This window comes from Dendrobates tinctorius, unplaced genomic scaffold, assembly GCF_039654945.1.
Source record: "Dendrobates tinctorius isolate UK_male_01 unplaced genomic scaffold, ASM3965494v1 ptg000322l, whole genome shotgun sequence".
In the NCBI taxonomy this organism is placed as follows: Eukaryota; Metazoa; Chordata; class Amphibia; order Anura; family Dendrobatidae; genus Dendrobates; species Dendrobates tinctorius.
Genome location: NW_027361989.1, coordinates 3,865,215 through 3,892,630, shown reverse-complemented (window position 1 = coordinate 3,892,630; position 27,416 = coordinate 3,865,215).

Below are 27,416 nucleotides of genomic sequence, written 5' to 3'. Positions count from 1 at the left end.
ATCTTTACCCCTTTTCCTCCAATATACCCAATATTTTCCAGATCTGATTTAAGTGTATGAATGTCCATAGTGTTAATTAAACTTCCTACTGTTCCTAATCCCCCCAAAATACCTTCTAACACTCCCCTCTTACTTCTAACCTGTGTTGAAGTTCTTTTCCCAAACCATTGTTCTATTCCCATCTCCATGTTAGTGAGATGTGGTTGACACTGGGGATATCTAGAAGAGATTTTCCAGTTAGACATGTTAAAGGTCCATACCATGGTCAGAAACACTCCATCTCGTAACAGAGGTTTAGTTTGGAACTGATTGATCTGAAAAGGAGTAGATGGTTGAAATCTTGTCTGTGTGCATACATTATCTACTGCTGACCATATATTTACCTTTACATCTCTACATTGTTTGTAGTTATATTTCGTTAAAATGCAACATTGGTAAAGTCCAGAATCCTTAGGAGATGGATTATCTACAGAAAAAATAAAATCCTTATTTAACCATCTCACGTTACCGGATTGACCTCTGTGTATAACATTTGTTGGACCATTTGAAAAACTTCCCAAAAATGATTTATCTTTGGTCCATGTTAACAGAGATTCTGAAGGTAGCTCTAACCTCGTGCTGCATTTTAGTAATAAAGGAGACATATTTTCTTGACTATATACTGCTTGTGGTGTAACCCTTACTTCTGGAGCTATAGTATTTGAAACTGTAAAAACTACAGATACCTGTACTTGTACTGGTTCTCTGGTTATCTGAAAATTCCATGTTTTTACCCAATCCTCGTCTCCTTCTGTAATAGAAAGAAATGAAGGATCTAAAACTTTCCCAAAAAGTTGTGTCTTTAACAAAGCATCTGTTTTGGATGTTTCAACTTTCCCTTTTGCGATCATATCATTTGTAATGTCGCCTGACCACACAGCTCTCTCTTCACCTCTTATCTCTATATTCCAGAATAACACATCTGTAGGACTACATTCCCATGTGCCTGTCTTATTATTGTGTATATAATCTCCTTGTAACTGTGTGAACTTCGTCTTAGGTCCTGTGGCTGCGTGTAATATTATGTCAGTGTCATGTATGAAGTGTAGCTCAATACAGCATTTTGCACCAAAACCCATGCAAATGTTTCCAGTAATATCTACTGAATCGTCCGGTATGTCCTCATCTATTAAGCTTTGTAGATTCGTTCCTCTTGGTTTCCTTGGATGTAAAGTTCCTTTGAAAAGTTCCTTCACTTCACTAGTATTTGTTCCATGGTGTGAAATATCTTCAGCGTAGATCACAGTTGAAACAGTACAAAACAGCAGAAATGTGATTCCCATCAGATAGTAGCTTTTCCTGGGAAATGTCTTTTTCTCCTGAAGGATTGGTGTTGAATCCCTTCCATCAAGGACGTGGAGTTTCGTATTCCAGTTCTTATTGGAATCCATTTCTTCCTAAAAGAAATGCAGTATCATTATTTTGCAATATACAGTTTGCATTGATCAACATGTACCCACAATTTTTGTTGTCTGCGGGTATTTTTAACCACCTTAGATGCTCGTTGCACAAGTATCATCACTTGTCCCATGGTTTCGATAATTTCAAAGGGACCTTCCCAATTACTTTCCCAAGGTCCATTCTTCCTGAAAGTTTTAATCATCACTAGAGCCCCTTTCTTGAATTTGGATACATATGGTGGCTCCATTCTCTGCATTCTTGATGCAGCATGTGGAAGAATCGTTTTCAAATTTTCCTGTAACAATTGCAACCATTTGGACCTTGCAACAGCATCTTTTTGTGGTGTAGACAAAAATGGTTCATGAGGAAAAATCAATGGCATTTTTCTTCCTGTCATCAGTTCAAAAGGAGTAAACTGAGTTGTGGCAGAGGTTGTTCCTCTTACACTCAACAGTACAAAAGGTACTGCATCAACCCAAGTATTGCCTTTGTCCAATAACATCTTGGCAATTCTGGATTTTATTGTTCTATTCATCCTTTCCACAATACCAGCAGACTGTGGATGGTAGGGTACATGAAACTGCTGTCGTACCCCTAGAATAGCACAAACGGCTTGCATGATTTTTCCTGTAAAGTGACTTCCTCGATCAGAGGTGATCATTCTTGGGATCCCCCAAGTACAAAAGACATGATTAACTAATGCTCTAGCTGTAGACAAAGCATCATCTTTCCTGACAGGTAAAATTTCAACCCACTTAGAAAAAACATCTACCACAACCAATGCATACCTGAGACCATTTTTACCTGATGGTAACGGTCCAATGTAGTCGATTTGTAACGTGGACCATGGACCATCTGCAGGTGCGATTCGGAGTAGTGGCGGTTTCTGTCCTTTTGATCTTGGATTAATTTGGGCACAAATGAGACATGATTGAACAACACTTTGCACTGTCTCTTCCATCTTTTCCCAGTAAAATTTCTCTCTGAGAATGCCTAACAATTTTTGTTGGCCCAAATGACCCAAACTTTCATGATTGTATTTTGTGAACTCAACCTGTAGATGTCTTGGGACAACAGGACGCAACTCCCCGTTTAAGTCATGACACAAAACCCCGTTTTCACAAACAAAGGGAGGTTTTGGATCAACCCGGGAAGCAACAAGAGATGAGTCTTTTTCTTGTTCTTCCACAAAAGAAGGGATATGCGTGTCTGTTCTTTGAACTGCTGAAACCTCGAGCGGTTCAGGTTCAAACACCTCTTCTCCTGTCAGGGCTGCCTCTTTGGCTAGCATATCTGCGGTTGCATTTCCAACAGATAATTCATCATCAGATTTTTTATGGGCCGGAACCTTGACAATAGCAAAACCATTAGGGTTTTTTGATGCTATCCTGAAAATTGTCTTCAGTGTGTCACTGTGAACAAGAGTCTTATTAGATGAATCTACATAGCCTCTTTTTTCCCAAACTGACAAGTAATCTGTCAGTGATCTTACAACATAAGAGCTATCACTGTAGATCACAATGGGACACTGATCATCTGCTTCATTCAGCTGTAGTACCATTTTTACTGCTTCTAGCTCTGCTCTTTGAGCTGAAAAATGACTCGGTAATTTGTGCTTCACAACCTGCCCTCTGTTGGGATAAAAAATGGCATATCCTGAATAATAGTGCCCATCTGAATAGAATCTGGAACCATCTACAAAAATTGGTTCGTCTGTTACCTCTGCTTTCCGTCTGAAAAGTGATGGACTTGGATCCTGAAAAGACTGTAAACAATCATGAGTTTGTCCTTCATATTGCATCAGCTGAGGAAGAACATATTTGGCCTTGTAATCTACCTCAATTTGTTTGGGAGACAATGACAATAACCAATGAGCAAATCTCTGATGTGACACACCTGGGATATTATTCTCAAAGAGAAGTTTTAGTGTAGAGTGAGGAGTTTGCAAAATGATTTTGTTGAACCCGACAATATGTTCGGTTGCTTTGACTGCAAAGTACACACCTACCAAGTGTCTTGCACAGGTCTCAAAACCTTTTTCAACAGGTGAGAGAAGTTTTGAAAAATAGCCCAAAATTCTCCACTCTTCTCCCTGTAATTGCAGTAATACAGCAGAAACAGATGTTCCCGATGTATGCACTTGCAAAGCAAATGGAGCCGAAGGATCTACTGTGGACAAAGCAGGTGCATTTTGTAAATTCATTTTCAATTGTTCAAATGAGGTTTGCTGTTCATCACCCCAAGGACCAAAGTAATCACTGTTTTCACCTTTCAAAAGATCATATAAAGATCTGGCCTTATCTGCAAAATTCTCAATGAAATCCCTTGAATAATTCATAAGACCTAAAAAATGTCTCAATGCCTTGTGTGATGTCGGAATTGGTAGGGAAGCAATTGCCTCAATTCTTTCCTGCAGTGGCTGCCTTTTTCCTGGACTCAACAGCACCCCTAAAAATCTGACCTCAGTCTGCATCAATTTGACCTTTTTGGTGTTCAATTTCAACCCTGCATCATGCAGCAACTCAAACAATTCTGTCAGAAGTGAAACATGTGTCTCTTTATCCTCTGTAGACAATAAAATATCATCCACATATTGCAGAATGCAATCAGGCCTCGAAAATCTGGATAATACCTTTGCCAATGCCTGATGAAAAACACTAGGTGACAAATGTGCTCCTTGAGGTAACCTGCAAAACAGATATTGCTCGTCCAAGAAAGTAAATGCAAACTTATACTGACAACTCTTTTCAAGAGGTATACTGAAAAAACCATTGCTAATGTCCAGTACAGAAAAGTATTTGGCCTTTGCATTTAACCTTGCCATCATGTCATGAGTATCTGCCACAATTGGCGCGACATTGGGTGTATGCTTATTGAACATCCGTAAATCCAATATCATTCGATAAGAACCATCAGATTTCAAAACACACCACAAAGGATTGTTACTTACAGAATTAGCCTTTCGGATAACACCTTGATCTAACAATTCCTGTATGATCTTTGACATAGAGTCAATTGATTCTGGAGGCAATTTATACTGACGCTGTGGCGGGGGATCACGCCCCTCCACATTCACGATAACGTCTTTCATTGTTCCAACCTGATTCCTGAACTGAGCCCAAAGAGAAGGAAAAAGCTGTACAATTTCTGTCAATACCTCGTCATCATTAGTGTCAGGCCACAAATGGTCAGATGACACCACATCATTCAAGCAAATACTTCCAACATGGCTATAATCATTAGGATCAATGACTACCGGTTTACAACCATTGGAATCTTTCCAGATCACTTGATTTCCTAGGTCAACTACCCATCCGAATTTCTGCATAAAATCTGTGCCAAGTATATTTTCAGAATCACGACAATACCAGATGTCAATTTCTGTTTTGAAAGAACTAGGTATTTCCAAAATCACATTGGGAGCTAAGGTTGCTTTAGTTCCACCTTTTCCACTGAAACCGACAATTGTACAAACTGGTGAATCTGGGTTTAGCTTCAAATCAAGGTTTGTAACACTTAACTGAGCTCCTGTGTCAATAAGAAATACAACATTCTGTCCTGCTAAACTTCCTTTGATAAATGGTCTTCCACAGTCATCCAATGTAACTCGAGTCACAAATTCCAATGGATGTGGTACAGGAATGGTCTGTGATTGTCAGAAAGATGAAGGAGATGGGAGAAGACCTGTGTCCTTTTTAAAAGACCTTGGAATTCTATCCCTTGACTCTGTTTCCTTCACTGTCATTTCTCTGATCTGTCTGATTAATGGTGCATATGGTGACTGTGTTTGTCTGTTGGCAGTATGAGCAGGTGCAGATAATTGTAATGCAGGTGCGGAAGGTGTGGTGTATGATTTTGGCATGAGTCCGTTTTCCCTTCCAAGCTTACCTGTTCCTTGTGTACCCATCTCTGATTCTGCTCTCAAAAATTTCCTGCACTGCCACTTCAAGTGTCCAGGTATACCACAAAAATAACAATGGATATTGTTCCTTTGTGTAGTATTTTTACCTCTATGCTCAATGTAATCCCTGCTCTTGGAGATTACTGTGGCTCTAGGTTTCAGCTGACTGTCTTCCTTCTCATGAACTACCGCTATTTTAGCCTTGACCTGATTTTGTTTCATGGATCTTCTTATTCTGTCAATAAAAACTGTTGCTTCTTGCAATGATGGCTGAGTGTTAGCCAATTGCACTGAGGCAGGATCTAAGTACTTGAACTTCTTTACAAAAAATTTGATCATGGATGCTGGCTCTTCGTGAGGCCCGAGATCCATTACCATCCTATAGGCCTGTTCAAACTTTACCAAAAAAGAGAATGGGTCTTCAGAAATATTTGTTTGTAAACTCCCTAAAATATCAACTGTAGGCATGTCTTCTCCAGTTGTAAACAATACTAATTGTCTAAGTCTGTCTTCTTTTGTACTATGTGCCATTTCATTCTCATCATTTAATCTGGGTGTGGTCTGTAATCTTTTTCCCATATGTGAAGGTAACCAAACTTTGAATATTTTATTCTTTTGCTCATCATTCAGATTGTATTTGTCTGTGTTTGATTCAAAAGTGTCCGCATTATAAAAGGCATCCATCATTGTAATTTGGAATGTCTTTTACAATTTTCATTAGCTGATCGTGTATTTTCAGATTAATGCGTGCTGCTCTGTCATGTAATTTTTTCCGTTGTAATTCTACTGCCTCTAATTCCTCTACTGAAGCATCTGGATCCTGCATATTTGGTACAAATGAAGAGGCAACACCGTCCTCCTGTTTACCTGTTGATCTTGTGTTAAGATATAAAGAGGGTTTCTGTTGTCGTAATTTAGACAATAACTCTGTCCTGGTATCTATTTGATCTTCCAATTGTTCTATATGCTCTGACAAAATCAAACAATTTGGACAATCAAAGTAATCCCCGTCAGACTCTTGTGTGTCACCTGGTGTGTCAGTGTGATTAATGTCTTGTGTGACAATGCATGTTTTATAGGTGTTAGGTTCAGTTTTCTCAAAGACTAGGCTATTATACACATGAACTAGCTGCATAACATTCTGAAGTTTCCTTTGTAATTTTCTTACTGAGAAAAACCTTTTGTCAATTTTAACATTTTCTGCCTCACATTGATTATACAAACTAGACCATAATTGGGCATCCGTATGATTATGAACAAACTTGAAATCTATGTTACTTTTCTTAGCATAATCATGTATAAAATCCATTATATTTTTTCTCACCTATTGAGAGTCTTTCCCGTCAATGGATGGTCCTCTGTGTCCTTATGCAATCCTCAGATCTCCGTCTGGATGAGACGCATGCAGCTCTTTACGATCCTCACCCGTCGTCTTCAGGTTCAGTGTGATCCTTTGTGCCGTGAAATAGTGGAATTCCTGAGGAAGCTTGTACAACAGGTGGTTTTTTAGCAGAGTTCGTGCTCCCCCCTTGCACAATCGAGGAAGGAATGCCAGCCAAAATTAGCACAAAAGATCAATCTGGCTAAGGCTCGCCAAAATGTAGAAAAATATATATATATATATCTTCTTGCACGGTTGAGAATCAAAAGTAAAGGCAATGTTGAATTGAGGATAAAATAAATCTTGTTTTTAATTGTTCATTTCCAAAAGTGATTACAAAAATGAAGAAAAGTAAGTTCATGACATGCAATAATTATTTGAAGAGAAAACGAGCATTGTTCTTACATATAGTCTTGAGCAGCTGTCCGGGTGTTCGAGAGTCTCAAGGGATATGAGATCTCCTGAACAAGAGTTAGGCCGGCTTTATATACTATTCTGACCTATAAACTACAACCACATATGGTGGCTTGCCACTATGTTCATAAGTTCTTCCATATTAAGTGAACCCTAGTTATTTTAAACAATATGCATACAGTTATTTATGCATTACCTTAGTCTGAGATATTTAAGCCTTAAGTCTGAGATCTTTAGAACCATTCATTATCTCTAAATAGTCACATTTTGACAGCTTTGACTATTTTGACCTATACATTTGACAAGAGAGACAGCTGTGTGAGCCAAGGCACTCAGAATAAGTCAGTCACTTCTCTAAAGTAAGCAAAGCCTGTTAACTATATTCTGTATGAGAGAATTAATCCATATTATAGAAATACTGATATTTTACATATGTCCATGTCCACCCTTGCGCCGACAGTTACCCGCCTCCCGTTGCCCGATAAATATGCTGGGGATGGAGTCCCTCCTCCATCAGCGGACCCGGGTGCATCTGTAGGAGATGGTCGCGAGCATTTGATGTCGCTGGTTCGTTCGTCGGTGACTTCGTCTACGTGGCAAGCCTATGATGCCGTTAGACCGACTGTCTGGTTACTAGGACACTCCTACATATTTTGAGCAGCACAGCGAGCTGAGTGCCGCCCTGGGGGGAGGCATCTAGGTTTCCGTGACGTGGCCTTCATGTGGAGAGGCATCAGGGGCTTGCAATGGCCGCAAGTTCTACCGGAAGTGGTATCGATTGCAAGAGGAGCCAGGGGTCCTATAATTTTGGATTCTGCACGCGGGGGGGAATGATCTATGATCGTACAAGGTGGCAGAGCTTCTCACAATGATGCGGGCTGATATGGAACGTTTCCATGGTTTTTTTTTCAGGAATTGGTGCTAGTCTGGTCTGAGATTGTCCCGAGGGCGGTGTGGCAAGGAGCTAGGGATGGTATTGCCGTTGAGCGCACTAGGAGGACCATACACGCCTGTATTTCTAAGATGGTGCGTGAGAGGTTTGGTTGTTAGACACAGACAACTGGAAGGGGATAATGCTGCTTTATTGAGACCTGACGGGGTGCACTTGAACAATATCGGGCTCGATATCTTATCCGGTCTCCAAGATGGCATAGAGCAGGCATTGCTACTGATGGGTGGGGGTCGGAGTCCTGTTTGAGAAACAGGATCCTCCGTGGCGGTGGAGAAGTAATGGCACATAAGTTACGGCTTGCTGGCTGACTTGCCTGCGAATATGGAGTAGGGCATTAGGCAGCGAGCGCGTTTTTAAGAAAGCTAAGTGCCTTTTCAAATGGTTGGTAAGAAAACATTTAATAAAGCTGTGACTGACCTTCACCCATCACTTGGTCTCTGAGTTTTGATTTGTATGGTTAAGTGGGGCTGAGGAAATGCGCCAAGGGGTTGTTTAGCCCTATGTCAACACAGTCATACAGGAGGAGAGGTACTGTGCAGTATATACATATACAGGAGTGGTACTGTGCAGTGTATATATATACAGGAGGAGTGGTACTGTGCAGTATATACATATACAGGAGTGGTACTGTGCAGTGTATATATATATATATATACAGGATGAGTGGTACTGTGCAGTATATACATATATAGGAGTGGTACTGTGCAGTGTATATATACAGGAGGAGTGGTACTGTGCAGTATATACATATACAGGAGTGGTACTGTGCAGTGTATATATATACAGGATGAGTGGTACTGTGCAGTATATACATATATAGGAGTGGTACTGTGCAGTGTATATGTACAGGAGGAGTGGTACTGTGCAGTATATACATATACAGGAGTGGTACTGTGCAGTGTATATACACAGGAGGAGTGGTACTGTGCAGAGTATATATAAAGGAGGAGTGGTACTGTGCAGTATATACATATACAGGAGTGGTACTGTGCAGTGTATATATACAGGACAGGAGTTGTACTGTGCAGTGTATATATACACAGGAGGAGTGGTACTGTGCAGTGTGTGTATACAGGAGGAGTGGTACTGTGCAGTGAATATATATAGGACTGGAGTGGTACTGTGCAGCGTATATATACAGGACAGGAGTAGTGGTACTGTGCAATGTATATATACAGGAGTGGTACTGTGCAGAGTATATATACAGGAGGAGTGGTACTGTGCAGTGTATATATACAGGAGTGGTACTGTGCAGTGTATATATACAGGACAGGAGGAGTGGTACTGTGCAGTGTATATATACAGGAGGAGTGGTACTGTGCAGTGTATATATACAGGAGGAGTGGTACTGTGCAGTGTATATATATACAGGAGGAGTGGTACTGTGCAGTGTATATATACAGGAGGAGTGGTACTGTGCAGTGTATATATACAGGAGGAGTGGTACTGTGCAGTGTATATATATACAGGAGGAGTGGTACTGTGCAGTGTGTATATACAGGAGGAGTGGTACTGTGCAGTGAATATATACAGGACTGGAGTGGTACTGTGCAGTGTATATATACAGGACAGGAGGAGTGGTACTGTGCAGCGTATATATACAGGACAGGAGTAGTGGTACTGTGCAATGTATATATACAGGAGTGGTACTGTGCAGTGTATATATACAGGAGGAGTGGTACTGTGCAGTGTATATATACAGGAGGAGCGGTAATGTGCAGTGTATATATACAGGAGTGGTACTGTGCAGTGTATATATACAGGAGGAGTGGTACTGTGCAGTGTATATATACAGGAGGAGTGGTACTGTGCAGTGCATATATATACAGGGCAGGAGGACTGGTACTGTGCAGTGTGTATATGCAGGACAGGAGTGGTACTGTGCAGTGTAAATATACAGGACAGGAGTGGTACTGTGCAGTGCATATATACAGGCCAGGAGGAGTGGTGCTGTGCAGTGTATATATACAGGACAGGAGGAGTGGTAATGTGCAGTGTATATATACAGGAGGAGTGGTACTGTGCAGTGCATATATACAGGACAGGAGGAGTGGTACTGTGCAGTGTATATATACAGGAGGAGTTGTACTGTGCAGTGTGTATATGCAGGATAGGAGTGGTACTATGCAGTGTGTATATACAGGACACGAGTGGTACTGTGCAGTGTATATATACAGGACAGGAGGAGTGGTGCTGTGCAGTGTATATATACAGGACAGGAGGAGTGGTGCTGTGCAGTGTATATATACAGGAGTGGGACTGTGCCGTGTATATAGACAGGAGTGGTACTGTGCAGTGTGTATATATACAGGACAGGAGTGGTACTGTGCAGTGCATATATGCAGGACAGGAGTGGTACTGTGCAGTGCATATATGCAGGACAGGAGTGGTACTGTGCAGTGCATATATGCAGGACAGGAGTGGTACTGTGCAGTGTATATATACAGGACAGGAGTGGTGCTGTGCAGTGTATATATACATCACAGGAGGAGTGGTACTGTGCAGTGTATATATACAGGACAGGAGTGGTACTGTGCAGTGCATATATGCAGGAGGAGGGGTACTGTGCAGTGTATATATAGGAGTGGTACTGTGCAGTGTATATATACAGGAAAGGAGGAGTGATGTCGTGCAGTGTATATATACAGGATTGGTACTGTGCAGTGTATATATACAGGACTGGAGTGGTACTGTGGAGTGTATATATACAGGATTGGTACTGTGCAGTGTATATATAGGAGTGGTACTGTGCAGTGTATATATACAGGAAAGGAGGAGTGATGTCGTGCAGTGTATATATACAGGATTGGTACTGTGCAGTGCATATATACAGGACTGGAGTGGTACTGTGGAGTGTATATATACAGGAGTGGTACTGTGCAGTGTATATATACAGGATTGGTACTGTGCAGCGTATATACACAGGACAGGAGTAGTGGTACTGTGCAGTGTATATATATATAGGAGTGGTACTGTGCGGTGCATATATACGGGACAGGAGGAGAGGTACTGTGCAGTGCATATATACAGGACAGGAGTGGTACTGTGCAGTGTATATATACAGGAGTGGCGCTGTGCAGTGTATAGATAAAGGAGGAGTGGTACTGTGCAGTGTACATATGCAGGACAGGAGTGGTACTGTGCAGTGTATATATACAGGACAGGAGTGGTATTGTGCAGTGCATATATACAGGACAGGAGTGGTGCTGTGCAGTGTATATACAGGAGTGGTACTGTGCAGTGTATATATACAGGAGGAGTGGTACTGTGGAGTGTATATATACAGGACAGGAGTGGTGCTGTGCAGTGTATATATACATCACAGGAGGAGTGGTGCTGTGCAGTGTATATATGCAGGACAGGAGTGGTACTGTGCAGTGTATATATACAGGAGTGGGACTGTGCAGTGTATATAGACAGGAGTGGTACTGTGCAGTGTATATATACAGGACATGAGTGGTACTGTGCAGTGCATATATGCAGGACAGGAGGAATGGTGCTGTGCAGTGTATATATACAGGACAGGAGTGGTACTGTGCAGTGTATATATACAGGACAGGAGTGGTACTGTGCAGTGTATATACAGGAGTGGTGCTGTGCAATGTATATATGCAGGAGTGGTACTGTGCAGTGTGCATATGCAGGACAGGAGTGGGACTGTGCAGTGTATATATACAGGAGTGGGACTGTGCAGTGTATATAGACAGGAGTGGTACTGTGCAGTGTATATATATACAGGGCATGAGTGGTACAGTGCAGTGCATATATGCAGGACAGGAGGAGTGGTACTGTGCAGTGTATATATACAGGAGGATGGGGTACTGTGCAGTGTATATATACAGGAGTGGTACTGTGCAGTGTATATATACAGGAGTGGGACTGTGCAGTGTATAGACAGGAGTGGTACTGTGCAGTGTATATATACAGGAGGAGTGGTACTGTGCAGTGCATATATACAGGACAGGAGTGGTACTGTGCAGTGTATATATACAGGAGGAGTGGTACTATGCTGTGTGTATATGCAGGACAGGAGTGGTACTGTGCAGTGTGTATATACAGGACAGGAGTGGTGCTGTGCAGTGTATATATACAGGACAGGAGGAGTGGTGCTGTGCAGTGTATATATACAGGACAGGAGTGGTACTGTGCAGTGTATATATACAGGACAGGAGGAGTGGTGCTGTGGAGTGTATATATACAGGACAGGAGTGGTACTGTGCAGTGTAAATACAGGAGTGGTACTGCGCAGTGTATATATATACAGGAGGAGTGGTACTGTGCAGTGTATAAATACAGGACAGGAGGAGTGGTGCTGTGCAGTGTATGTATATACAGGACAGGAGGAGTGGTACTGTGCAGTGTGTATATGCAGGACAGGAGTGGTACTGTGCATTGTATATATACAGGACAGGAGTGGTGCTGTGCAGTGTAAATATACAGGCCAGGAGTGGTACTGTGCAGTGCATATATACAGGCCAGGAGGAGTGGTGCTGTGCAGTGTATATATACAGGACTGGAGGAGTGGTACTGTGCAGTGTATATATACAGGAGGAGTGGTACTGTGCAGTGCATATATACAGGACAGGAGGAGTGGTACTGTGCAGTGTATATATACAGGAGGAGTTGTACTGTGCAGTGTGTATATGCAGGATAGTAGTGGTACTGTGCAGTGTATATATACAGGACAGGAGGAGTGGTGCTGTGCAGTGTATATATACAGGAGTGGGACTGTGCCGTGTATATAGACAGGAGTGGTACTGTGCAGTGTATATATACAGGACAGGAGTGGTACAGTGCAGTGCATATATGCAGGACAGGAGTGGTACTGTGCAGTGTATATATACAGGACAGGAGTGGTACTGTGCAGTGCATATATGCAGGAGGAGGGGTACTGTGCAGTGTATATATAGGAGTGGTACTGTGCAGTGTATATATACAGGAAAGGAGGAGTGATGTCGTGCAGTGTATATATACAGGATTGGTACTGTGCAGTGTATATATACAGGACTGGAGTGGTACTGTGGAGTGTATATATACAGGAGTGGTACTGTGCAGTGTATATATAGGAGTGGTACTGTGCAGTGTATATATACAGCAAAAGGAGGAGTGATGTCGTGCAGTGTATATATACAGGATTGGTACTGTGCAGTGCATATATACAGGACTGGAGTGGTACTGTGGAGTGTATATATACAGGAGTGGTACTGTGCAGTGTATATATACAGGATTGGTACTGTGCAGCGTATATACACAGGACAGGAGTAGTGGTACTGTGCAGTGTATATATATATAGGAGTGGTACTGTGCGGTGCATATATACGGGACAGGAGGAGAGGTACTGTGCAGTGCATATATACAGGACAGGAGTGGTACTGTGCAGTGTATATATGCAGGAGTGGCACTGTGCAGTGTATAGATAAAGGAGGAGTGGTACTGTGCAGTGTACATATGCAGGACAGGAGTGGTACTGTGCAGTGTATATATACAGGACAGGAGTGGTACTGTGCAGTGCATATATACAGGACAGGATTGGTGCTGTGCAGTGTATATATACAGGAGTGGTACTGTGCAGTGTATATATACAGGAGGAGTGGTACTGTGGAGTGTATATATACAGGAGTGGTGCTGTGCAGTGTATATATACAGGACAGGAGTGGTACTGTGCAGTGCATATATACAGGACAGGAGTGGTGCTGTGCAGTGTATATATACAGGAGTGGTACTGTGCAGTGTATATATACAGGAGGAGTGGTACTGTGCAGTGCATATATGCAGGACAGGAGGAGTGGTGCTGTGCAGTGTATATATACAGGACAGGAGTGGTACTGTGCAGTGTATATATACAGGACATGAGTGGTACTGTGCAGTGCATATATGCAGGACAGGAGGAGTGGTGCTGTGCAGTGTATATATACAGGACAGGAGTGGTACTGTGCAGTGTATATATACATGACAGGAGTGGTACTGTGCAGTGTATATACAGGAGTGGTGCTGTGCAATGTATATATGCAGGAGTGGTACTGTGCAGTGTGTATATGCAGGACAGGAGTGGGACTGTGCAGTGTATATAGACAGGAGTGGTACTGTGCAGTGTATATAGACAGGAGTGGTACTGTGCAGTGTATATATATATACAGGGCATGAGTGGTACTGTGCAGTGCATATATGCAGGACAGGAGTGGTGCTGTGCAGTGTATATATACATGACACGAGTGGTACTGTGCAGTGTATATATACATGACACGAGTGGTACTGTGCAGTGTATACAGGAGGAGGGGTACTGTGCAGTGTATATATAGGAGGAGTGGTGCTGTGCAGTGTATATACACAGGAGGACTGGTACTGTGCAGTGTATATATACAGGACAGGAGTGGTACTGTGCAGTGTATATATACAGGAGTGGGACTGTGCAGTGTGTAAAGACAGGAGTGGTACTGTGCAGTGCATATATACAGGACAGGAGGAGTGGTACTGTGCAGTGTATATATACATGAGGAGTGGTACTGTGCTGTGTGTATATGCAGGACAGGAGTGGTACTGTGCAGTGTGTATATACATGACAGGAGTGGTGCTGTGCAGTGTATATATACAGGACAGGAGGAGTAGTGCTGTGCAGTGTATATATACAGGACAGGAGTGGTACTGTGCAGTGTATATATACAGGACAGGAGGAGAGGTGCTGTGCAGTGTATGTATACAGGACAGGAGGAGTGGTGCTGTGGAGTGTATATATACAGGACAGGAGTGGTACTGTGCAGTGTATATACAGGAGAGGTACTGTGCAGTGTATATATACAGGAGGAGTGGTACTGTGCAGTGCATATATATACAGGACAGGAGGAGTGGTACTGTGCAGTGTGTATATGCAGGACAGGAGTGGTACTGTGCAGTGTATATATACAGGACAGGAGTGGTGCTGTGCAGTGTAAATATATAGGACAGGAGTGGTACTGTGCAGTGCATATTTACAGGCCAGGAGGAGTGGTGCTGTGCAGTGTATATATACAGGACAGGAGGAGTGGTACTGTGCAGTGTATATATACAGGAGTGGTACTGTGCAGTGCATATATACAGGACAGGAGGAGTGGTACTGTGCAGTGTATATATACAGGAGTTGTACTGTGCAGTGTGTATATGCAGGATAGGAGTGGTACTATGCAGCGTGTATATACAAGACACGAGTGGTACTGTGCAGTGTATATATACAGGACAGGAGGAGTGGTGCTGTGCAGTGTATATTTACAGGACAGGAGGAGTGGTGCTGAGCAGTGTATATATACAGGAGTGGGACTGTGCCGTGTATATAGACAGGAGTGGTACTGTGCAGTGTGTATATATACAGGACAGGAGTGGTACTGTGCAGTGCATATATGCAGGACAGGAGTGGTACTGTGCAGTGTATATATACAGGACTGGAGTGGTACTGTGGAGTGTATATATACACAGGAGTGGTACTGTGCAGTGTATATATAGGAGTGGTACTGTGCAGTGTATATATACAGGAAAGGAGGAGTGATGTTGTGCAGTGTATATATACAGGATTGGTACTGTGCAGTGCATATATACAGGACTGGAGTGGTACTGTGGAGTGTATATATACAGGAGTGGTACTGTGCAGCGTATATACACAGGACAGGAGTAGTGGTACTGTGCAGTGTATATATATAGGAGTGGTACTGTGCTGTGCATATATACGGGACAGGAGGAGAGGTACTGTGCAGTGCATATATAGAGGACAGGAGTGGTACTGTGCAGTGTATATATACAGGAGTGGCGCTGTGCAGTGTATAGATAAAGGAGGAGTGGTACTGTGCAGTGTACATATGCAGGACAGGAGTGGTACTGTGCAGTGTATATATACAGGACAGGAGTGGTACTGTGCAGTGCATATATACAGGACAGGAGTGGTGCTGTGCAGTGTATATATACAGGTGTGGTACTGTGCAGTGTATATATACAGGAGGAGTGGTACTGTGGAGTGTATATATACAGGACAGGAGTGGTGCTGTGCAGTGTATATATACATCACAGGAGGAGTGGTGCTGTGCAGTGTATATATGCAGGACAGGAGTGGTACTGTGCAGTGTATATATACAGGAGTGGGTTTGTGCAGTGTATATAGACAGGAGTGGTACTGTGCAGTGTATATATACAGGACATGAGTGGTACTGTGCAGTGCATATATGCAGGACAGGAGGAGTGGTGCTGTGCAGTGTATATATACAGGACAGGAGTGGTACTGTGCAGTGTATATACTGGAGTGGTGCTGTGCAATGTATATATGCAGGAGTGGTACTGTGCAGTGTGTATATGCAGGACAGGAGTGGGACTGTGCAGTGTATATATACAGGAGTGGGACTGTGCAGTGTATATAGACAGGAGTGGTACTGTGCAGTGTATATAAACAGGGCATGAGTGGATAGTGCAGTGCATATATGCAGGACAGGAGGAGTGGTGCTGTGCAGTGTATATATACAGGACACGAGTGGTACTGTGCAGTGTATATATACAGGAGGAGGGGTACTGTGCAGTGTATATATAGGAGGAGTGGTGCTGTGCAGTGTATATATACAGGAAAGGAGGAGTGATGTCGTGCAGTGTATATGTACAGGATTGGTACTGTGCACTGTATATATACAGGACTATAGTGTTTACTGTGGAGTGTATATATACAGGAGTGGTACTGTGCAGTGTATATATAGGAGTGGTACTGTGCAGTGTATATATACAGGAAAGGAGGAGTGATGTCGTGCAGTGTATATATACAGGATTGGTACTGTGCAGTGCATATATACAGGACTGGAGTGGTACTGTGGAGTGTATATATACAGGAGTGGTACTGTGCAGTGTATATATACAGGATTGGTACTGTGCAGCGTATATACACAGGACAGGAGTAGTGGTACTGTGCAGTGTATATATATATAGGAGTGGTACTGTGCGGTGCATATATACGGGACAGGAGAGGTACCGTGCAGTGCATATATACAGGACAGGAGTGGTACTGTGCAGTGTATATATACAGGAGTGGCGCTGTGCAGTGTATAGATAAAAGAGGAGTGGTACTGTGCAGTGTACATATGCAGGACAGGAGTGGTACTGTGCAGTGTATATATACAGGACAGGAGTGGTACTGTGCAGTGCATATATACAGGACAGGAGTGGTGCTGTGCAGTGTATATATACAGGAGTGGTACTGTGCAGTGTATATATACAGGAGGAGTGGTTCTGTGGAGTGTATATATACAGGACAGGAGTGGTGCTGTGCAGTGTATATATACATCACAGGAGGAGTGGTGCTGTGCAGTGTATATATGCAGGACAGGAGTGGTACTGTGCAGTGTATATATACAGGAGTGGGTTTGTGCAGTGTATATAGACAGGAGTGGTACTGTGCAGTGTATATATACAGGACATGAGTGGTACTATGCAGTGCATATGTGCAGGACAGGAGGAGTGGTGCTGTGCAGTGTATATATACAGGACAGGAGTGGTACTGTGCAGTGTATATATACAGGACAGGAGTGGTACTGTGCAGTGTATATATACAGGAGTGGGTTTGTGCAGTGTATATAGACAGGAGTGGTACTGTGCAGTGTATATATACAGGACATGAGTGGTACTATGCAGTGCATATATGCAGGACAGGAGGAGTGGTGCTGTGCAGTGTATATATACAGGACAGGAGTGGTACTGTGCAGTGTATATATACAGGACAGGAGTGGTACTGTGCAGTGTATATACAGGAGTGGTGCTGTGCAATGTATATATGCAGGAGTGGTACTGTGCAGTGTGTATATGCAGGACAGGAGTGGGACTGTGCAGTGTATACAGGAGTGGGACTGTGCAGTGTATATAGACAGGAGTGGTACTGTGCAGTGTATATATACAGGGCATGAGTGGATAGTGCAGTGCATATATGCAGGACAGGAGGAGTGGTGCTGTGCAGTGTATATATACAGGACACAAGTGGTACTGTGCAGTGTATATATACAGGAGGAGGGGTACTGTGCAGTGTATATATAGGAGTGGTGCTGTGCAGTGTATATATACAGGAGGAGTGGTACTGTGCAGTGTATATATACAGGACAGGAGTGGTACTGTGCAGTGTATATATACAGGAGTGGGACTGTGCAGTGTGTATAGACAGGAGGAGTGGGACTGTGCAGTGCATATATACAGGACAGGAGGAGTGGTACTGTGCAGTGTATATATACAGGAAAAGTGGTACTGTGCTGTGTGTATATGCAGGACAGGAGTGGTACTGTGCAGTGTGTATATACAGGACAGGAGTGGTGCTGTGCAGTGTATATATACAGGACAGGAGGAGTGGTGCTGTGCAGTGTATATATACAGGACAGGAGGAGTGGTGCTGTGCAGTGTATATATACAGGACAGGAGGAGTGGTGCTGTGCAGTGTATATATACAGGACAGGAGGAGTGGTGCTGTGCAGTGTATATATACAGGACACAAGTGGTACTGTGCAGTGTATATATACAGGAGGAGGGGTACTGTGCAGTGTATATATAGGAGTGGTGCTGTGCAGTGTATATATACAGGAGGAGTGGTACTGTGCAGTGTATATATACAGGACAGGAGTGGTACTGTGCAGTGTATATATACAGGAGTGGGACTGTGCAGTGTGTATAGACCGGAGTGGGACTGTGCAGTGTGTATAGACAGGAGGAGTGGGACTGTGCAGTGCATATATACAGGACAGGAGGAGTGGTACTGTGCAGTGTATATATACAGGAAAAGTGGTACTGTGCTGTGTGTATATGCAGGACAGGAGTGGTACTGTGCAGTGTGTATATACAGGACAGGAGTGGTGCTGTGCAGTGTATATATACAGGACAGGAGGAGTGGTGCTGTGCAGTGTATATATACAGGACAGGAGGAGTGGTGCTGTGCAGTGTATATATACAGGACAGGAGGAGTGGTGCTGTGCAGTGTATATATACAGGACAGGAGGAGTGGTGCTGTGCAGTGTATATATACAGGACAGGAGGAGCAGGGTGGATAAAAATCTTGATTTTTTTAAAAAAATCAAAAAAATCAGATTTTTTTGATTTAAATCAGATTTTTTTGATTTAAATCATTTTTCTTTTCATAGACTTTAACCATCCCAGTAAAATGTCTGTTAAAAAAATAGGTTGTAAATTAATTGCCAGACTTACCACTAGTACTAGGCTCCTGGTGCATAAGAAGCTGTGGGGGTTCATTGACATTAGTTGTATCACTATCAACATCTTCATTTCCCTTCTGGTTGCAGTTTTCATAATGTGATTTCAAACGGCAAACAAGTCCTTGGATATCCTTTTGACAGTATTTGCACTTTGCTCTTGCACCTTTCTTTCCAAGATCTGCTGCTGGCATCTCAACAAAATGAACCCAAATAGGGTCTCTCTTACGACCTGCTGCCATGGCTCACACAGATCACTTATGAAGTTTGATTGTTACTACAGCCTGAGCCAAGCACTGCTGATGTTACTACAGCCTGAGCCAAGTACTGCTGACTATCCAACAAGTTTGGGCATGTCAACTGAATGCAGGGAAAAAGAAACTAAACCAAAACTGAAACCAAGCTAGAAGTGTGGAATTAAAGGGGCAGTATGAACAAAATGTGGAGGCTATTAATAGTTTATACAATTAAGACATGCTGCTTTTAAACACCTACCTATTGCCATATAGTAAAACAAAAAAGATTTTTACTTACTTTGGGGTCCCCCCCTCACCCTGGCGTTAGATCGTTGCCCCTAGTTTCGTCCGTGTAACTATGGGCGCACATGCACACTGCTCTCACTTCTCATTTTAATCGTGATTTATATTAAAAAAAAACCTTTTGATTTAAATCAGTGATTTAAATCATGATTAAAATCATGATTTAAATCGATCCGATTTAAATAGAAAAAAATCTTTTGATTTAAATCGTGATTTAAATCATGATTTAAATCGGCGTGATTTAAATCAATCCACCCTGAGGAGGAGTGGTGCTGTGGAGTGTATATATACAGGACAGGAGTGGTACTGTGCAGTGTATATACAGGAGTGGTACTGTGCAGTGTATAAATACAGGAGTGTTACTGTGCAGTGTGTATATGCAGGACAGGAGTGGTACTGTGCAGTGTATATATACAGGAGTGGAACTGTGCAGTGTATATAGGCAGGAGTGGTACTGTGCAGTGTGTATATATACAGGACAGGAGTGGTACTGTGCAATGCATATATGCAGGACAGGAGTGGTACTGTGCATTGCATATATACAGGACAGGAGTGGTACTGTGCAGTGCATATATGCAGGAGTGGTACTGTGCAGTGTGTATACTGTATATACAGGACACGAGTGGTACTGTGCAGTGTATATATACAGGACAGGAGGAGTGGTGCTGTGCAGTGTATATATACAGGACAGGAGGAGTGGTGCTGTGCAGTGTATATATACAGGAGTGGGACTGTGCCGTGTATATAGACAGGAGTGGTACTGTGCAGTGTGTATATATACAGGACAGGAGTGGTACTGTGCAGTGCATATATGCAGGACAGGAGTGGTACTGTGCAGTGTATATATAGGAGTGGTACTGTGCAGTGTATATATACAGGAAAGGAGGAGTGATGTCGTGCAGTGTATATATACAGGACTGGTACTGTGCAGTGTATATATACAGGACTGGAGTGGTACTGTGGAGTGTATATATACAGGAGTGGTAGTGTGCAGTGTATATATAGGAGTGGTACTGTGCAGTGTATATATACAGGAAAGGAGGAGTGATGTCGTGCAGTGTATATATACAGGATTGGTACTGTGCAGTGCATATATACAGGACTGGAGTGGTACTGTGGAGTGTATGTATACAGGAGTGGTACTGTGCAGTGTATATATACAGGATTGGTACTGTGCAGCGTATATACACAGGACAGGAGTAGTGGTACTGTGCAGTGTATATATATATAGGAGTGGTACTGTGCGGTGCATATATACGGGACAGGAGGAGAGGTACTGTGCAGTGCATATATACAGGACAGGAGTGGTACTGTGCAGTGTATATATACAGGAGTGGCGCTGTGCAGTGTATAGATAAAGGAGGAGTGGTACTGTGCAGTGTACATATGCAGGACAGGAGTGGTACTGTGCAGTGTACATATACAGGACAGGAGTGGTACTGTGCAGTGAATATATACAGGACAGGAGTGGTACTGTGCAGTGTATATATACAGGAAGAGTGGTACTGTGGAGTGTATATATACAAGACAGGAGTGGTGCTGTGCAGTGTATATATACATCACAGGAGGAGTGGTGCTGTGCAGTGTATATATGCAGGACAGGAGTGGTACTGTGCAGTGTATATATACAGGAGTGGGACTGTGCAGTGTATATAGACAGGAGTGGTACTGTGCAGTGTATATAGACAGGAGTGGTACTGTGCAGTGTATATAGACAGGAAAGGAGGAGTGGTACTGTGCAGTGTATATATACAGGACAGGAGTGGTACTGTGCAGTGCATATATGCAGGAGGAGGGTTACTGTGCAGTGTATATATAGGAGTGGTACTGTGCAGTGCATATATACAGGACAGGAGGAGTGGTGCTGTGCAGTGTATATATACAGGACAGGAGGAGTGGTGCTGTGCAATGTATATATACAGGACAGGAGTGGTGCTGTGCAGTGCATATATACAGGACAGGAGGAGTGGTGCTGTGCAGTGTATATATACAGGACAGGAGTGGTACTGTGCAGTGTATATATACAGGAGGAGTGGTACTGTGCAGTGTGTATATGCAGGAGTGGTACTGTGCAGTGTATATATACAGGACAGGAGGAGTGGTGCTGTGCAGTGTATATATACAGGACAGGAGTGGTACTGTGCAGTGTATATACAGGAGTGGTACTGTGCAGTGTATATATACAGGAGTGGGACTGTGCAGTGTATATAGACAGGAGTGGTACTGTGCTGTGTATATACATATACAGGAGTGGTACTGTGCAGTGTATATATACAAGAGTGGGACTGTGCAGTGTATATAGACAGGAGTGGTACTGTGCAGTGTATATATACAGGACAGGAGTGGTACTGTGCAGTGCATATATGCAGAACAGGAGTGGTACTGTGCAGTGTATATATACAGGACAGTAGTACTGTGCAGTGCATATATGCAGGAGGAGTGGTACTGTGCAGTGCATATATGCAGAACAGGAGTGGTACTGTGCAGTGTATATATACAGGACAGTAGTACTGTGCAGTGCATATATGCAGGAGGAGGGGTACTGTGCAGTGTATATATACAGGAGGAGTGGTACTGTGCAGTATATACATATACAGGAGTGGTACTGTGCAGTGTATATATATACAGGATGAGTGGTACTGTGCAGTATCTGTATCCAACATTCTGCCCCAGCTCACAGCCTGCCCCCATGTCCAGCATTCTGCCTCAGTCTCTAGCATTCTGCCCCAGCTTCGAGCATTCTGCCCCATGTCCAGAATTCTGCCCCAGCGTCCAGCATTCTGCCCCGTCTCACAGTCTGCCCTCATATCCAGCATTCTGCCACCAGCGTCCAGCATTCTGTCCCCAGCGTCCAGCATTCTGCCCCATGTCCATTCTGCCCCCAGTGTCCAGCATTATGCCCCATGTCCAGCATTTTGCCCCAGGCTCCCTGGATAGCCGCTCTCAAAAAAAAAAAAAAAAAAATTCTTCTTACCTTGTTATCTGGCTGTGCTCCAGCGGCGAGGCTCCCTCCCTCTCCCAGTCCCACGTGGCACACTGACTGAATGAGGAAGTGGAGGAGCAGAGCAGTGTGTGACATCAGGTGAGGGCGGAGCTGTGGCTGGACCATTGTGCAGGGGGGGATTTCGGCGCTGGCTGGACCATGGTGCGGGGGGGGGGGGGCCTGCCCGAGGGGCCCGGCAGGCGCTGAGTCTGAATTTAAAATATAGCTGCAGAAGCCTGTATAAAATGTAGGGGGGCCCCAGCGCGGATCGGGCTGCCAGCATGGTCGGGCCCCCCTAATCACCGGGCCCCATACACATGTAAGGCCTGTCATGCCCTGATGGCGGCCCTGGTTTCAGGATGCTTGACAGTTGGCATGAGACAAGACTGGTGGTAGCGCTCACCTGGTCTTCTCCGAATAAGCCGTTTTCCAGATGTCCCAAACAATCGAAAAGGGGATTCATCAGAGAAAATGACTTTACCCCAGTCCTCAGCAGTCCACTCCCTGTACCTCTTGCAGAATATCAGTCTGTCCATGATGTTTTTTCTGGAGAGAAGTGGCTTCTTTGCTGTCCTCCTTGAGACCAGGCCTTGCTCCAAGAGTCTCCGCCTCACAGCGTGTGCAGAAGCACTCACACCTGCCTGCTGCCATTCCTGAGCAAGCTCTGCACTGCTGGTAGTCCAATCCCACAGCTGAAGCACTTTTAAGAGACGGTCCTGGCGCTTGCTGGTCTTTCTTGGGCGCCCTGGAGCCTTTTTGGCAACAAGGGAACCTCTCTCCTTGAAGTTCTTGATGATGCGATAGATTGTTGACTGAGGTGCATTCTTTCTAGCTGCGATACTCTTCCCTGTTAGGCCATTTTTGTGCAGTGCAATGATGACTGCACGTGTTTCTTTAGAGATAACCATGGTTAACAGAAGAGAAACAATGATGCCAAGCACCAGCCTCCTTTTAAAGTGTCCAGTGGTGTCATTCTTACTTAATCATGACAGATTGATCTCCAGCCCTGTCCTCATCAACACCCACACCTGTGTTAATGGAGCAATCACTGAAACGATGTTAGCTGGTCCTTTTAAGGCAGGGCTGCAATGATGTTGAAATGTATTTTGGGGGATAAAGTTAATTTTCTAGGCAAATATTGACTTTGCAAGTAATTGCTGTTAAGCTGATCACTCTTTATAACATTCTGGAGTATATGCAAATTGCCATTAGAAAAAATGAAGCAGTAGACTTTGTAAAAATTATTATTTGTGTCATTCTCAAAATTTTTAGCCATGGCTGTACAGACCAAAGTTTGGACACACCTTCTCATTCAAAGAGTTTGCTTTATTTTCATGACTATGAAAATTGTAGATTCACTCTGAAGGCATCAAAGCTATGAATTAACACATGTGGAATTATATAATTAACAAAAAAGTGTGAAACAACTGAAAATGTGTCTTATATTCTAGGTTCTTCAAAGTAGCCACCTTTTGCTTTGATTACTGCTTTGCACACTCTTGGCATTCTATTGATGAGCTTCAAGAGGTAGTCACTGGAAATGGACTTCCAACAGTCTTGAAGGAGTTCCCAGAGATGCTTAGCACTTGTTGGCCCTTTGGCCTTCACTCTGCGGTCCAGCTCACCCTAAACCATCTCGATTGGGTTCAGGTCTGGTGACTGTGGAGGCCAGGTCATCTGGCGTAGCACCCGATCACTCTCCTTCTTGGTCAAATAGCCCTTACACAGCCTGGAGGTGTGTTTGAGGTCATTGTCCTGTTGAAAAATAAATGATGGTCCAGCTAAACACAAACCGGATGGAATAGCATGCCGCTGCAAGATGCTGTGGTGGCCATGCTGGTTCAGTATGCCTTCAATTTTGAATAAATCCCCAACAGTGTCACCAGTAAAGCACCCCCACACCATCACACCTCCTCCTCCATGCTTCACGGTGGGAACCAGGTATGTAGAGTCCATCCGTTCACCTTTTCTGCGTCGCACAAAGACAAGGTGGTTGGAACCAAAGATCTCAAATTTGGACTCATCAGACCAAAGCACAGATTTCCACTGGTCTAATGTCCATTCCTTGAGTTCTTTAGCCCAAACAAGTCTCTTCTGCTTGTTGCCTGTCCTTAGCAGTGGTTTCCTAGCAGCTATTTTACCATGAAGGCCTGCTGCACAAAGTCTCCTCTTAGCAGTTGTTGTAGAGATGTGTCTGCTGCTAGAACTCTGTGTGGCATTGACCTGGTCTCTGATCTGAGCTGCTGTTAACCTGCGATTTCTGAGGCTGGTGACTCGGATGAACTTATCCTCCGCAGCAGAGGTGACTCTTGGTCTTCCTTTCCTGGAGCGGTCCTCATGTGAGCCAGTTTCTTTGTAGCGCTTGATGGTTTTTGCCACTGCACGTGGGGACACTTTCAAAGTTTTCCCAATTTTTCGGACTGACTGACCTTCATTTCTTAAAGTAATAATGGCCACTCGTTTTTCTTTACTCAGCTGCTTTTTTCTTGCCATAATACAAATTCTAATAGTCTATTCAGTAGGACTATCAGCTGTGTATCCACCAGACTTCTGCACAACTGATGGTCCCAACCCCATTTATAAGGCAAGAAATCCCACTTATTAAACCATAGTCATGAAAATAAAGAATACGCTTTGATTGAGGTGTGTCCAAACCTTTGGTCTGTAGTGTGTGTGTGTATATATATATATATATATATATATATATATATATATATATATATATACACACACACACACACATACTATGACTTATCTCGGCTAAGACAAAGCCTAGATCCTCAGGCTACATCCACATCATGGGCGTAGCCAGGATCAAACCTGGGGGGGGCAGAACCTCATACTGCACACCCCTACACTTGAAAATAAAGCCTGCACCTTAAGAAGATGTGGTGGTGAATGCAGTATATTTATTCCAACTATCAGTTGATGTTACTGAAGACGAGCAATGCCTGTCCTGGGCGTCCTTTTGGGCAGCTATGAGGTGGACCTGACTGGTGCTAAAAAAAAAGGAGTGTTAGTCTGTGTGCTATCCGGCTTTCATTCTTTTTGGTACAGATATGATATGGATAGACAGATATATAAATAAAAGCAGATTAGAAATCTGCTCTGATATTGAAAACATTATCTATGAGCTCAAAAACCTTTCAGGTGATGCAGTTTTTAAAAAGCTGATCTGCTTTTGCAACTGAAAAACGTATCCTCAAAAAACGCAGCAAAAACGCTGTGTGTGAATGTAGCCTTAGATCAGGAATAGAACAGCCATTTATAGGACATTTCATAACTTTCCCAAATTCCTATGAAAAAATATTCAGCACATTCTGCATTGAACTACTGCACCCAATTTATTATATATTTTAGGAGTCGGAATCGGTCCATTTTATACCAACTCCGACTCCACCAAAATGAGCTCCGACTCTGACTCCACAGCCCTACATACTAAGGTTGTGTTTTATCTCCCGTCCACCACACTCCAGCTCCGGCTCCGCCCCCTAAGCACCATCCTCTGCTCCCCCCCCCCCCCCCATTGCTCAGCCTCTGCTCCCCCCCCCATGCTCAGCCTCTGCTCTCCCCCCCCATGCTCAGCCTCTGCTCCCCCCCCCATGCTCAGCCTCTGCTCCCCCCCATGCTCAGCCTCTGCTCCCCCCCATGCTCAGCCTCTGCTCCTCCCCCATGCTCAGCCTCTGCTCCCCCCCCATGCTCAGCCTCTGCTCCCCCCCCATGCTCAGCCTCTGCTCTCCCCCCCCCATGCTCAGCCTCTGCTCCTCCCCCCCCCATGCTCAGCCTCTGCTCCTCCCCCCCCCATGCTCAGCCTCTGCTCCTCCCCCCCATGCTCAGCCTCTGCTCCCCCCCATGCTCAGCCTCTGCTCCTCCCCATGCTCAGCCTCTGCTCCTCCCCCATGCTCAGCCTCTGCTCCCCCCCCATGCTCAGCCTCTGCTCCCCCCCCATGCTCAGCCTCTGCTCCCCCCCCATGCTCAGCCTCTGCTCCTCCCCCATGCTCAGCCTCTGCTCCTCCCCCATGCTCAGCCTCTGCTCCCCCCCCATGCTCAGCCTCTGCTCCCCCCCCCCCCCATGCTCAGCCTCTGCTCCCCCCCCCCATGCTCAGCCTCTGCTCCCCCCCATGCTCAGCCTCTGCTCCCCCTCCCCCATGCTCAGCCTCTGCTCCCCCCCCCATGCTCAGTCTCTGCTCCCCCCCCCATGCTCAGCCTCTGCTCCCCCCCCCATGCTCAGCCTCTGCTCCCCCCCCATGCTCAGCCTCTGCTCCCCCCCCATGCTCAGCCTCTGCTCCCCCCCCATGCTCAGCCTCTGCTCCCCCCCCATGCTCAGCCTCTGCTCCCCCCCCCATGCTCAGCCTCTGCTCCCCCCCATGCTCAGCCTCTGCTCCCCCCCCCATGCTCAGCCTCTGCTCCCCCCCCCATGCTCAGCCTCTGCTCCCCCCCATGCTCAGCCTCTGCTCCCCCCCCATGCTCAGCCTCTGCTCCCCCCCCATGCTCAGCCTCTGCTCCCCCCCCCCATGCTCAGCCTCTGCTCCCCCCCCCATGCTCAGCCTCTGCTCCCCCCCCCATGCTCAGCCTCTGCTCCCCCCCCCATGCTCAGCCTCTGCTCCCCCCCATGCTCAGCCT